Here is a 15,383-nt window from a genome sequence, read left to right as displayed (position 1 = left end):
GTAAGAAGCTTCAAGATTTGTTGATGAGCTTTCTGGAAACACCCCTTTTAGAGCATTCCATGCCTTTTCGCTCATTGATTGCGCACTGCCAAGCAAAGGTGTTTCTTCGTAGGATGTGTCTGGCAGCCCGCTCTGTTCGTGCTGCATCGTTTGCATTTGAATTTCTTCACCCCCATGGTAGGGTGTGGATGCACTCCCGGGCTGAAATGGTCTGGTTGTGTCGACCTCTTGTTCCTCTTCATCATCGTTATCACTGTTGTGGTCAAGATCTTGGTCCAAATCAGGGGCCTCGAATCCAAAATCACCAACACCGGCCATCGCTTAATTTATATATATTTTCAAATTAAACTTTTCAATTTAACAATAAAACCAATCGAGAGATGGCTGCTGTTCAAGAAAACCTTCGACCGGGACGCACAAAGAAAATACTCGGTGCACTGAAAGCCGAGCGCGCGGTAAAACGAATCACTTTTGACCGCACTGAAGCCAATCCAGAGGAAACGTTGTATGTTTCAGTGCCAAAGCTGAACGAAAACGAGGTCATTGTGCCTGGCTCGGTGGCGCTGCGCTTCAACATCGACTTGAGCGGAGGCCATGCCAACAACTTTCTGGTTGACAACGTCAGCCGAGCTCTCGTCGACAAGTTTGTTGTAAAGTACGAAGGCACCGTCGTGCAGGACACGGTTGGCTATGACATCTACAAAATATTTGAGGATTTTTTCCTTTCGCAGGAGGAGCGCGACGACAGGGTGCCAGAGGGCATTCAGAGCGAGGACCTTAACAAAATTCGCTCAAATGCTGGCGATAAGAAAACTTCAGGAGTCGAAGCAGAAAAAAAGCTGAATGAGCTATATGGTAATAAATACCGCATCCGTCTGGATCACCAGATTTTAACTGACCATGGGGCATTTTATCCTCAGGCTCTATTCAATGAACTTGTGTTCGAACTGAAGCTCGCGGCAGCCGAACATGTGGTCAGAGGCTCAGATACAACAAAACTGAAATACAAGTTGACAAACATCCAGCTGGAGTACGAGATGATAAGAAGCAAGAAAATTGCAGATGAAGCGTTCAGCGCTTATTCGGGCGGCAAAGAGTTCGCTTACGACCACATCCAGCGGGATAAAGTGGCGACTTTTGCAAAAGGCTCCGACACACGTCTGAATCTAAGGGTCAACCCGCAGAGGAGGTCCATGAAAGGTATCTTGCTCCTATTTATTGAGCAATATAACAAAGGTGCAAGGAGCTCGGAAAAGTACATTAACCCGGACCTTACAAAAGTAAGCATCACTGTCAACGGCTCGCCAAACATGCTGTACAACAACGGCATCGAAGGAATGGACATTTGGGGAGAAGTTAAAAGATTCTACATGAAAGAAAAAAATAAAACGCAGCACATGACTCTGCAAAAGTTTTACACAGAAGACAAGTTTGGCCTTCTTATTGATCTGCGTTCCATGGCTGACCACTCGATGCACGGAAGCGGCACGCGCCTTGTGAACACAAAGGACGGTGTCCAGCTTGAGCTAGAGAGGAAAGCAAGCGGCTCAGGTAATTTGAACTGCCACATTTACGTAATCAGCGACGCCCAAATGAATATAATTGGCAGGCAGTTAGAATCTGTGCTTTTATAATATACGAACGAAGATGGATCCTGCCAATATACCCTTCAACGCCCTCATTGTGGGACCAACGAACTCAGGAAAAACAAGATACGTGGTCAATCAGCTTTGTGGCACTTTCCGAGGCAAGTTTGACTACATCGTGCTAATCTGCCCGACGTTCGCGCACAACAAGACTTATTTTCGCTTTGCGGTGGAAGATCCCCGCTTTTATGTTTTTATTTGCGAGCAGCACGAGGTTGAATCTTGGTTAAGGCTAACAAGATTTATTTTTGAGGGTACGAACACGCTTATCATCCTCGACGACTGCGCTGCTTCGAAAGATGTAAAGGGAAGAACAGGGGAGTTGGTCAATCTTGCTTTCTCTGCTCGCCACGCAGGTTTAAGCATATGGGTGCTGACTCAAAAAATGACAAGCATAACAGCCTCATTCCGCGAAAATGTAGCGGCAATCGTTTTCTTTTACACCCCCTCTGCCAAGACCACGAAGGCAATCTTTGAGGATTACGCTGGCGAACTTGCCCATGAGGATTACAAAGAAATCATTTTAAAGCTAAAAAAAAATAAGTTTTCGCATCTTGTCATTTCTCATCGCCACCCTTACGGCACAAAATTTTTTTATTGAACATAATTTTTTATAGTAATAAATGGCTGACCCTTTCGCAACTTCTCCTCCCGAGAGCGTCAAGTGCGCTGCAAGTGAACAAGAATTAGCTTCCGTAATGGAACTGCTAGGAGCTGAACCAGAAAGTACAGAAAGCGCTATGGCATCCATTCAAGGCCCTGACATTCCTGCTTTGCGTGAACGGCTTGCAATCCTTGTTTCAACAGGAAAAGCCAAAGAAGCAAACGGTGTGCAGCTGACATACGAGCAGGTGAAGCGCTTGACAGATAAAGAAGTTGAAAAGTACTTCAAGAGATATGAGGCATACGTTGGATCCAAAACAACCGACAGCTTGATTGACAGCTTTATTTTTCTTGTAACCAAAGTCGTTGGTATGGCCGTAAATATCAAGGACGTCAATGATTATCAGAAGGAACTCAAAAACGACTACATCATCAGCAAAGAGCTGTCCACTTTGGCAGGCGGTCTGGCTTTGAAATGCGGCCGCTTTCTTGCCCTTGCCAATGCTGCGCTCATCACAACAAAGCACATTGATTTAAACGAAGCCGCGCCTGGCGCGGGAACGTGCGCAGCACGCGTCAAAGAAGCCCAAGGGGTCCCGACAAAGTTGCAAACCAAAGAAACATCAACTACTGAAGATTTTTCTGAGCAATGCTAAGAAAATGCTAAGTAATTACTGAACAATGCTCATTAAATGCTGACCAAAAAAGTTTGCTGAGCATTTTTCATTTAAATATTATTTTTTTCTCATTATATAATGGCCGAGCTCGAACAACGTGAATCACAAACTCAGATTGCTCAAGAAGTACAGAACCAAGTTACTTCAACAACTCCTGCAACGAAGCCTGCCAAAAATCCAAAGCGAGTAGCTGCTGGAAAGCTTGCAGCTGAAAAAACAAAACAGGCTCGTGAAGCACAGAAAAAAGCTGCTGTCGAGGCTGCTGCAATAATTGCAAAAGAAAAGGAAAAGAAATCTGCATCTGCTAAGCGAAATGTAACTCCGCCAGTGACCGAGGCTCAGCCGCAATCAAGCGGTCTCACCACAAATCAATGGATTCTTTGCTTGGTATCGGCGTTGCAATCGTTACAACTTATGTGAAACGCGAAGACATAAAAGCCTTTATAAACGAAAAAAGAAGTCCAACATTTGAAGCTCCACCAACTCTTATAACTGATGACTCACAAGGGATCCCAGAGGGATCCCGCGCTTTGCGCGACACACAACCAACAGCTTCGACAATCAAAAATGACATTATACCTCGCACACAAAGAGGAATCCGTCCGATGGATTAAAAAATTAAAATTGAAGATTTATTTTTAATTTATATAACTATGAAGCTACCGAAAACTTTTGATGAATTTTCAATTTTATTTTTTAATATCGGCACTGCTTCTGTTTATATAAGTGTATCATGTTTTTTAATATCCGTTTGTAAAAAAATCAACGAAAAATCGGGTCACCGGGTGCCACGACAAATCAATGATGAAGAGGAAATCATCGAAAGCATAATGAAAAGCCGTTGCGCTTGCTGCCTGAAAAAAATATGTGTAAATCGTAAAAAGTTAGTGAAGTTTTTTAATAAAAAATAATTTAAAATTGAACATTTATTTTTTATTTTATATCGAACCATCATGTCCGACAACAAGCTCGTGAAAACACTCATTGATGCCGCCACTCTTACTGGCCTCGCAGCCGGAATTGGCTGGGCTGCCAAAAAAATTGTTAAAGAAAACTTTACATCCGACCCAAGCAGCAGTTTTATGAACTATGTAAAGTTCACAGCCGTCATGGCTGGCAGCGTTGCACTTAAACAGTATCTCGAGGACCAGAAAATTCTCCCCACCAATTAAAAAAAATTCGCATAATATAATAACAAAGTTCTACTATGGCAAGCATCGCGATTATGGCTGGCGGAGCTATCTTGAACGCTGCTGCTTTCATTGGCGGCAACTACCTTGCTCGAGCTTTGGGTGGCGGAGATGACGCCGCTTTGAAAGAAAAAGAAAGACACGACAAAGCTCTTGAGGCTTACCAGGCAGCTTACGCGAAGTACTCTCGCGACCGCACGAAGCTTCTCGACTGGATACAAACCAACGCGGAAATAAAAGAGCAGGCCAAACAAAACTTTACAAACACAGACTACGCTTTCAAACTCTACAACCAGGCACATCCTGACAAACAAATGATTCCTCCGGAAGAACCCAAGTTCTCTGACTTTTATCAGCCAAGTGAGCAGCAGAAACAAGGTGAACTGATGTTTGTTGGCGCTGGCGCGCTTGCACTTGGGTACGCTGCCTTTCGGTTTCTTTAAACTTTTCTTTTTTTCTTGTATACACATGGATGCAAAGATCTCGAAAGTCTACTATAGCCCCCAGGGTTACTGGAAGGGAATTGCAGCGATAAAAAAATTAGCCGAGGCTTCCAAGGTTTCCGAAGATGCCGCAAAAAAGTGGCTAGTTAAGCAGGCCCTTTGGCAGATCTACCTTCCGGCACCACGATACGTTCCTCGCCCAAAATTCGATGTTTCTACTCCAAACGCGGTCCACCAGGCGGACCTTCTTTTTCTGCCACACGACAAACTGCCGCGAGGGCGAAAAGTTTACAAATACGCTCTGACTGTTGTTGACGTTGCCAGCCGTTTCAAAGAGGCCGAGCCTTTGACCTCCAAAGATTCAACTGAGGTTGCAAAAGGTTTTCAGACAATTTACAGGCGAAGTGCACTAAAATGGCCACAGATGCTTCAAGTTGACCCTGGTCGCGAATTCATGGGAGCTGTTACCAAAGAAATGGAAAATCACAAAACCTATATTAGACGCGGGCGTGTTAATATCCACAGAGATCAAGCTATTGTTGAACGTTTTAATCAAACACTGGCAGGGCGCCTGTTTGGTTATCAGTACGGTGTCGAGATGAACCTGCCATCTGGCCAGCGGTCGACAGCGTGGGTAAAAAGGCTTCCCGAAGTTGTTACCGCTCTGAACAACGAAGTTACCAGTCTTACTGGAAAAAAACCTGCTGCTGCAATCAAAGAAAAGGCTGTTTCGTCCAAACCGTCCTCAAAATATACAAGGCCTGTTGGCAAGAAAGAAAAAAAATACCCTCTCTCGTTAATGTGCGCTACCTCTACCAACCTGGCGAGCTAGAAGGCGGCGTAAAAAGGGCAACAGATCCGATTTGGTCATTAAAAGTCTACAGCATCGAAAGGTCTGTTACTAAACCTGATCAGCCAGTGCTTTATTACTTGCACGATGGTCCAAAGCGCGGCTTCGTGCGTGAAGAATTGCTTGTTATTCCTCCAAATACACAGTTACCGCCCGAAAAGCTCTAAACGTTATGTTTATGTAGGCTTATACCCGTACCCGTCGCCAGCAATCCATCGCTTTGTGTCAAAAGGCGACAGCGAGACCTTGTTGAGATGAATTCCGTAAATCTCATGACCCTCGCTTCTAAGCATGTTCATTCCATGCCATAACTGTTTTGTTTCAAAAAGCGTTTTTTTGTACTGTTCGTGGATTATTTGCTTTTTGACAACATTTTTTTTTACCCCTTTTGCTTTTTTTATTTTTTTTTCGTCCACCTTTATTGATGGCTTTTTCTGTCCCGTACAAAAGCAATCTGATATTAAGGTTTTGGTAAATTTGTCGTTTATTTTGTCCAAAAACTTTTTTTCACTTTTTACATCAGTCATTATCGAGTATATTTTTTGTCCCGTACAATCACACTCTGATATGTATGTTTCGGGAAATTTGTCGTTTATTTTGTTCAAAACCTTTTCACTTTCTACATCAGTCATTATCGAGTACATTTTGGATCTCAAACAAACACACTCTGCTATTGGCGTTCCATTGCATTCATCTTTCATTTTGCCCAAAACCTTTTTGTTTTCTTCGCTGTGAAGGAAATGTTCTTTGGGATAGTCGCTTGTGTCGTATTTTTCTTTGTTCCAACACATGTCTTCGTAAACGTCTTCTGTTTCTATTTCCAGCAAAAGGCTGTCTGTATCTGTATACAAGAGCTCGCAACGCGGGCCGTACAACTTTTTCAGATGGTTGTAAAAGAAGTCGTACATCAGTGTCTTGCTGTTGTCAAGGATAGTCATCCCTGTATAGACAGGCTTATTAAGAAACAGTTTGCTTTTGCGCATGTCAATCCCGACCAGGTCGTTTGAAAACATTACATGCCTTGAGTACAATGGGCTGGCAACCATTTTTCTTATTTTGTTTGTTTCATTGCTTCGTACTATTTTTATGTCAACACGGTTACGCAGGTTTTCCATTGTTTTTCCGAAAACTGAGTTATTCATTAGCTTGTAAAAGTTCTTTTCAAAGTCGTTTTTCGCTTTTTTCCTAAATTCTGTGTTCATCCGGATGTACGGCTCCATCCAACATTCTTGTTCAAACTCCAACACTTTGTGCACACGCTTCAGTTTCATTCCCTGTTTAAGATAAAACTGTAAGTTTCGATAATGCGAAACATAATTTTTTTGTCCTCAAGAGTCAAAACAAGCTTTTCAGTGTCCGGCGGATCAAATTTAAGCTCTGTTATTAATTTCTTTTGGTAAGGCGAAAATAGGTCCTTATTTATTTTCTTTTTCTCTGGTGCCAACGGGTAGCTATTATGCTCTTCATGCAGTTCAGCAGGGTATTCAAGGTCTACCTCCAATATCCAGCCAGTTTTTGCTAACTCCTTTTTTCTCATTATTTCTTTTTCTGTCGGCATAACTCTTTTCCATCGAAAACCGCTTTTTGGCAGTGGCTTGCTCATTGCCCACCCATAAAGGTTGTTTGCATCGTAGTACATTATATATTTTTTTGGCAATCTTGGATGGAAGCCTTCAACATAAGGATTGTTTGCTATTGCGTATCTCTTGCTCACCATCGAAATTCCACCACGTAGTCCTCTTTCGATACAAAGGTGCATTTCAAATTCTGTCAGCAGCTCCAGCTCGACTCTTGTCTTTTTTAAGAGTGCGTCCCAGGAAAGGCCAGGCGACGTGTAATAATTCGCAGGATCCAACCCGTACTGCTCAAGGCAGATTTTTCGGAAGTTTTCGAAAACGTCTGCCAACAGGGCCACGTCTGTTTGAACGTACAAATCGTGGTAGTCGCCAAGATTTTCGCATTTAAAAGTTTTCCAAACATTGTTCGCATGCTTGTACTGATAATCTGTTATGTTCTCGTCGTTGAGTTTGCTGTAAAACTTTTCTTTGACAGGCAAACTTGTTTCGCTAAATCTCTCCCATGAGTCCATGTACTCGTAAGGATAGATACCCTTTTTGTAAAGAAGTTCTGCATTTTTTTCTATTTCTTTTTCTTGCTCTTTTTTTTGATTTTTTACAAATTCTGAATTTTTTTCACAGTTTCTTTTTGATATGGTTTTTGTTATTTTAAATGACTCCTTTGGTGCCGCACTTACAAGTGAATCAAGGCTTCCTTGAAGAAAGTTTAAGCTGTCAATAAAACGCAGACCACCTAATGAAAATGTAATGTATTTCTCCATGTTGTTGGCAACACATTTCACCTCTTTTTGTGTTGCTTGCGACAGCTTTGACATCGCCTGCATTAAATGGTGTGCATCATAGCCCCTCAGGTTGTGAAATACAACTGGTATTTGGTCCGTGTTTGGTTTTATTCGCATTTTCAGGTTGCATGCGTTGTGCGCGGCTCCGCGGTACTTGCCTGTTATGTGGCAATGATCTTTGACAGAGTCTTTAAAGTTTTGCTTCATCAAAGGTTCTGCGCAAAACAAACATTTTTCCTGATTGTTTGCAATCCATTGGTCTATTTTGTCTTTTTCTTTTCTTTCTATTTTTGGCCCAACAAAATTTATTTTTTTGAGTGCCGCGTAATAACAACATTTGTGGCTTTGGCCGCAATAACGGCCTGTGTCATGGTCCCAAACAGGTAATGAGTCAAAAAAGAGATCTTTTATCAAACTTTTGGTGCAAATGTGGCATTCAGTTGCGTTTTTGTGTTTTTCCCAATCTTTTGCCGTCATAACAAGTGGCTTTGGTGTTGCCAAACTCTTTCGTATCAAATTTTCTTCATTTAAAAGTTGCTTCAAAAACACTTCAACAGCGTTTTTGCCTCTGTAAACCACTGGCCGTTTATTCCTACCGTCACTCCTTACAACTGTGTAAGCAAAACCACATGCCTCGTGCTGTTCTGTCTTCTCGGTGTAGCTTTTTTGCTTGCTCTCTGGCCCAAGCTCGCAGCCTGAAATCTTTCTGACCAAAGCCTCAAAGTCTGCATATATCACGTATGGTACCTTCATCTGTTTGTGATGATTTTGGAAAGAAATGGTGTTTTTCCCCTTTTCCGGCATCTCGATCCTTGTCGGCCTGCCGTTCATGCCATTGCAAAATTTTTCGTGGTTCTCGAGCAAGTCAGATCTTGTAAAACCGGTCAAGCACATCATGCAAAAGTGTTTTGCAGTACGATGTTTGCTCTGATCAAAAAGCAGAGCGCTTACTCTTTTTACAAAACAGTAGTGCTGAATTAATCCTGACTCAACTAACATCAAGTTTATCCGAGGCACAACTGCTTCTTTTTTGCTTATTCTGTGCACAATCACACGATTGTCTTCCCAGCCGAACACATTTATTGCGAGGTTGCTGTTTTGAGCCTCGAGCTTGTCAATCTGTTTTACTGGCGTAGGAAAGTCAATACCAAGATAGTTTATATCGTCATTGGCCGGATAGCTGCTTGGTCTATTTGGGTTCTTACCTTTCGTTACAGGAAATAAAGCAGCTCTTAGAGCCCACTTCAAGCATTCGTTGTCCCTGTTTCGTACGTTAATGATTGCTTTCTTGTTTGCCAAATTGGCTGGGAGAGGTAAGTAAGTTCCTCCACGTAGCGGCTGATAGCGTGCAACATTCAAGTACGCTTCGGTTATTCTTTCAATAACCCAGCCTGAGCCGCGCTCTGACCAAGCCTCAATTTGGCCCTTTGCTCTTTCAATAAATCTATCAAACTCTTGTTTTATCTGTTGTTTATTATGTTCGTTAAAAACGTGGGGTTCTTTTTCTTTAAAATAATGCTCCATCTCTTGTATTACGCCAGTCTTTAAATTTTCTTTTGTAAACTTTATTTTCATCTCAAAACTCACTTTTATGCCTTTCAAATCTATTATTTCATTCTCTACCAAATCAACGAACTTTCCTTTTGTTTTCTTTTGAAAAACAAAAAGGTCTTTGCTTATTCGGCTTCCTTCTGGTATGGTCATTTTCCACACGCGTAGCCATTCATTGAAATCGGATTGGGCCAATAAAAAATTGTTGTTCCATTGTGGATTTTCTTTAAAGTCACGAATTTCCTTCAAGAGTGCTTGCAAAACTTCTTTCGAATAACTTGCAGCAGACATGTTGGCGTTATACCAATGAGAAACATTTGTTCAATAGGAATTAATTCTGTGACAAAATCGCGAGAATCGCGTGTCTTCGCTGTCTTATGTTACATTGAGCAATGTTAATTGCCTGAACGAGGCAAAATAAAAGGTTACAGCGCACTTAAAGTGACTTTCAGCCGAGTCGAAAGGATTAAATCTGAGTGTGCAAAAAATACAATTAAGTTGAAGCGAACAGCGAGAAATTGCGTGACCCACAGCGGCATGCAAATTTTTTTTTGTGTGTACGTGGGTGTACAAAGTCGGGGGATTACCCGAATGATATTTTTAGACGTTTGTAAGTTGTTTTCATTCCTGTGTGCTAAAATCTGAGTTCTAAGCACTCTGGAATGCAAAATCTATTGTTTTACACGTGCACAACTATTGTTCTTTTGATTTAATGCACGTGATATCAATTATGACTCGTTGCCATTAAGAATAGCTTAATGATGTCATTTTAGCGGAGCTCCACAGCGGCCCGCAGGGCCGCAGAGCGGAGCCCCATACCCATAGAAAATTCACAGAATACGAAAACCATGAACTTGAGTTTTCATGGTCATCATGGCTAGCGGCATGGCTCGCGGGCGCGTACGGCGTACGTCGTACGGTGTTGCGCACTTCAGAAATAGACAAACACTCATCTATTTGTTACTGGGCATCCAAGTTATGGTCAATTGACAGCTGTCAATACAAGGTATCCGCTGACCAGTATCACGTGATCATATCGCGGGCTCAGGTGTATAACTCATCGAGGTAACGCGTTTTTATAAAGTTGACCGCTGACCGAAAATGGTTTTTCTATTGGATTGCGGGCTCATTAACAATTTTTTATGCCTACGGTCAGTGAATTCAGATATTTTAATAAAGGGCAAAGTAAATTACCGGGGAGCTCCGCTTTTAGGCTTGGCTAAATCTATTTAATATATTTTCTTTACTCTGTTGTGGTTTATAAGTCACGCTCTCGCGATATTTGTTATGTTTGCTCTAAAACGAGTTTAGAGGGGAAAAAAATCGATTTTAACAGTTGTCACAGAACCCCCACCGTATATGTGTGTCAGGTCGATTGAACGTTATTTCGTTTTGTAAGTTTGGTTTAATAATAAGTTTTAAAAGGCTCCAATTCGATTCGCGTTTCCAATTGTTTAAATCCCTACAACAATGGAAGGGGATTACTGAGAGTCTGTAAATTCTGTTTAAAGACCAAATTAGTTTAATTGACTTGCACGTCCAGTTCAGTCAAGATCTCAAAGATTTCAAAATTGAGGTGAGGCAATATTTTGTTTTTTTCCGTGTTCTTCAATGCAATCTGTTTGGACATCTACCTAAGTGTATTTAAAAACTGTGTTGCCCAAAGCTAAAGTAACCTGGAGTTTACGATATTGGAGCAGAGAATCAAACGGACGAACGATTAGAGGTATTTCGAGGTATAAGAACAGTTTTGTATTACACAAGAAATCTTAGGGGATCTTCGTTTTCGAGTTTATACACTTTATAGGTGGATTTTTGTTTATTTCCGATACAGCCTGCAAAAGCGTACATTCAGCAAAGTAATAACATGATTTGTACGTAATACTAGAACAATGTGCTCGTCTAACAACTCCTCTTAGCGTCTTACCACTGATTGGGTTTATGATTTGTCAGAATTCAGACCAAAAAAAAATTCTTAAAAAAAAAAAAAGTGTTGTCCCAGACGAATGAGCATTTCACTGATCTCATTTGTGTGTGTAGTAAGAACACAAGATGCTGAACCCATTGAAGTAAAATTCTGACCTGCTAATACTGATAATGCTGACTGTTGAGGAATGTGTGAGACAATTGTTCAGCTTCACCGATTTCATAAGATTTTTGTATCATCGATCTTTCCAACTTTACCAATTAAATCATGAAGCAACCACAAAGACAAAGAAGTGTTCATTTCAGTGATCAGTTCAAAAAGTGAAGTGAAGGGTTCATTTTTTAAAACTTAAACAATTTAAAATATGACCTCCCTTTTCCCGATAGTTGTTATGAATTTTGATTTGCTTTCTTAGCGGCATTAGCCTGCAGAACAGGCGGTTTATTTTGCGGATCACGTGGGGGCGAGCGCGAAGCGCGAAGGAAAACACCTTTCTCAGTCTTTCATGTCAATCAAAAAAGTGGGTGGTAGAGCATGAACAATGGTCTGGCTACAGGCGGTTTATTTTTCCCTCGCGCTCCGCGCTCGTGGGGTCGGGCTTCACGCGACCGCGCAATAACCCCGCATAAAATAAACCGCCTGTTCTGCAGGTTATAGCGGCATAAGCAATCTTGGGTGAATATAAGCTAATGCAAGGCAATTAATGGCGGTGCCAAGAATTAATATCTCGAGTCCGAAACTTGCACACAATTAATTTTAAATTGTTTTCGAAGTGCAGTTCTACGCGATTACGCGGCCAAGTGGCTATGCGGCTACGTGGCTTCGCAGCCACGTTTATAAACCACTGTTTAAGGGTAAAGTTTTGAAGTGGCCAGGTATTCTGCAGTTTATCTGTTTAAAATTAAATTTGCTTTTGGTATGCACTGAATAAAACGAAAGGGAGTTACCAAAAACTATGCAAATTCTTCCGTTTTTAATGATCTAGAGTGTTTTAATTAGCATTTAAATTGGCGTTTTTAATTAGCTTGCAGCGCAATAACATCACGTAAGTACCTTAGCTAATTTATAATTAATGTGACTTTCAGTGTTGTTTTATAAATCAATGAGAATATATTGTGAGATCGATGTCAAAACCACAGGCTTTTCTTCACTATAAATGTTTTAAGATCGTTTGAGTGTTGGTATTTCTGTAACTACGGTTAAAATCATACAGAATCACCAGATTTAATTGTTATCAAACTAATCTTGCCATTAGGACGTCAGGAAGAGGCCTTAACAGTCAAACTGATTAACTCAACAATGAGAAGGGAAAACTAATTAACTAAAGCTTTTTAGACGCTGTTTCGCATGATCAATACAGAATGCCTGTAACGTAACTTTATGAAGTTTTATATATGCACACGCAAGCAAGAAAACGATTAACGGGACTAAATTTATTTCTGAGATTGTATATATATAATAATAAGTATTTACTGCACAGTTATACTAGTAATCAATAACTACACCAGTTGACCTGAAAGAAATCTTTTTAAATCTCCCTTTATTGTAATGAATTGATTTAATGAAAATAGAGCTTCCAGAGAGGTAGTGTCTTACTGCTCGAGCTTCCCACTGCTAAGCCAACTACTTTAGGGAAAGGTATTTTATATAGTAAAAAGAAAAGAAGAACTATTACCTCTATACATTGAAAACATTACAATTAGAAATTCGGACAGATTTACGTTATATCGTGGTTCGTAACGTTTGGTTAAATAATTAGTTTTAACAGGGTCCTTGTCTAATTGTTTTCAGATTGATCTTTAAATCAAAGGAAAGGGATTAATTAAATGTCAATTAAATCTTCTTTAAGTTTTATGTTGCCTAATTGATTTTTACCCACATCTACTAAAATTCGTCGTTGTTGCCGGCTGTGAAAATATTTACATCGCCAATATGAATCATGTCTTTATTCAATTCATTGCTACATTACACACATACACCACACGCCTGGGAAACTTCTTTATTATTATATACAAATATATTTTGAAAATTTAATGAAGATAATTAGCGCGCTGGACTCTGGATCGAGCGGTCCAGCTACAAACCCTGGTTGGGGTCATTGTGTTGTGTTTTTAGGCAAGACTCTCACAGTGCCTCTCTTCACCCAGGTGTATAAATGGGTACCAAAAAAAAAAAAATCCAAAATATTTTCATCGCGAATTTACTGCTGGGGGCTATTCAATTCCTTGCGATGGAATAGCATCGGAAACCGGGATAAGCTCCGGACTGATGGGCCACTAGGCTCGTATGTAGACTTTAAATCCTTAATTTTAAATACAATTACTTTGAAACTGTCTTTCAGATTTCTGCCTTGATTTCTTCTTGAGCGCCATTTTGCTAACATGAGGACTCTTTGTGTTGTCATACTTGCTGTCCTGATTGTCGCCGTGGTGGCACGCTATCCACGTTATCATATTCGGGACCCAGCTGTCAGAGGTATATTTGGATCTAATTATATCAATTAACGATTACAAATGATGAGTAACCACGGTTCATAATCGTGTAAAAGTTAGAAGCGTTCTCTGGCAACAAATATGTTACAAATATAAGCTCTCGGTTGCCAAACTACAACCTTTAACGAATGATAAATGATTTTATTATTCATTTTAATAAGGCTGTAGTTTAGCAGTCGAAAGCTCAATTACATATTTTTTTTTAGCCAGGGAACGCTTACAACTTTTACAAGATATAAATTAAGTTTCACATCAACGCATCCCTTTATCCCCAGTTCAAGAATCGCTGTAGCGTATATTCTGTATATGTCTATGTACCTATATTAATTCATTGCCTTATTTAGTTTGTTAGAAAAATAACCTCCGGAAACTTATTCGGCTTCTTGTTGGTTTTGCGTTTTTGCGATTGTTTCAACGGCCGTGGCTAAAGATCAAAATTAAGATCTAACTTGAACAAGTTTCTAAACTGGTTCTTAGCTGAACTAGACTCCTTTACATAAAAATATATGGAGTAAATAAATGACACCAAAGTCCTTTGTTTTTAGGACCGATAAATCCTTTCGAAGTGCGTCTGCAGGATGAAGAGGCAAGAGAATTTTTGAAGCGAGGAACCTGTAGAGAACCCTGCTACAGTAACTGTATGAGAGAATATGCGGCAGGCAATGGTGGAGCGGACTGTCGTCACTGTGGCTCGGACTGTGTATGATTCGCGTCCCAAGAACAGTGAGTGTCATAATTAACAAATATTCCACGAGCGCGAGTTGGATATGAGATGGTCGCGTAGCGCCGAGTTGGCTATATAACGATCTCATATCCAACAGGCGCGAGTGGAATAATTGTTTTATTAAAAACGCCCAAAGAATTGCAATATTTTAGCTCCCCAGCTAATTTCGTTGGCGCGTATAGGCTACTTTGTTTGTGATGAAAGGTATATGAGCTCATATACCATTCTTTGTTAACCAATCAAAACGCAAGAATTGCAATATACCATTGCTAGTTTTAATAACATGCATGATAATCTCAGGCAGCTGAATGCAGCGTCCACCACACACAAGTGTTGGGAAGGTTTCCTATGTTGTTTTCCTGCCGTCCCTCCTTTTTCTTCGATATTGTGATATACCAAACGGACGTGCTACACTATACTGTTTTTATACAACCCTATATTGTTAAGTAAGACTTCAATATTGATATGGGGGAGAAGAGAGCGCGAGAGGGCACCTACTGCGTACCTAAGTTTGATACATTAAAAAATATACACTGTAACGATAGCGTTTTCTTAACCCTTTCCAACTACTTTGCCTGTGATTGTAGATTTATTCTCAGCAAAGTTTAACTCCTGCGTCTAGATACCATACTGTTAAAACATCTGTTCTATTAATACATTGTATTGTTCTCTGCGTATCAAAAAACGCAACTCTTATTCTTTTTTTATTGCCCGAAGTCTGGTGCGAAAAAGGGAGAATGAACACACAATGCAAGGAGGTAGATCAGTCCATTCACAAATGTTCCGATCTGTAACACCCTTTCATTCTTAATCCAACAAACTTAGCCATTTAACCTTGGCTAAGCAAACAATCCCATAACATCAAAATAAAAATTCCTTTTATGCCTTTTTATACTACGCATGCTACTAGTCAAGAGTATC

The 15,383-nt window shown here is 40.5% G+C and overlaps 1 pseudogene; it reads right to left on the bottom strand.

The window, feature by feature from the left end:
- Positions 1–7,772: 7,772 nt before the first annotated feature.
- Positions 7,773–13,699, bottom strand: LOC144664968 (uncharacterized; annotated as a pseudogene).
- Positions 13,700–15,383: the final 1,684 nt, after the last annotated feature.

Source organism: Oculina patagonica, chromosome 9, assembly GCF_052425735.1.
Source record: "Oculina patagonica isolate OP01 chromosome 9, crgOcupat, whole genome shotgun sequence".
NCBI lineage: Eukaryota > Metazoa > Cnidaria > Anthozoa > Scleractinia > Oculinidae > Oculina > Oculina patagonica.
This window is presented reverse-complemented; position numbering and strand designations above follow the sequence as displayed.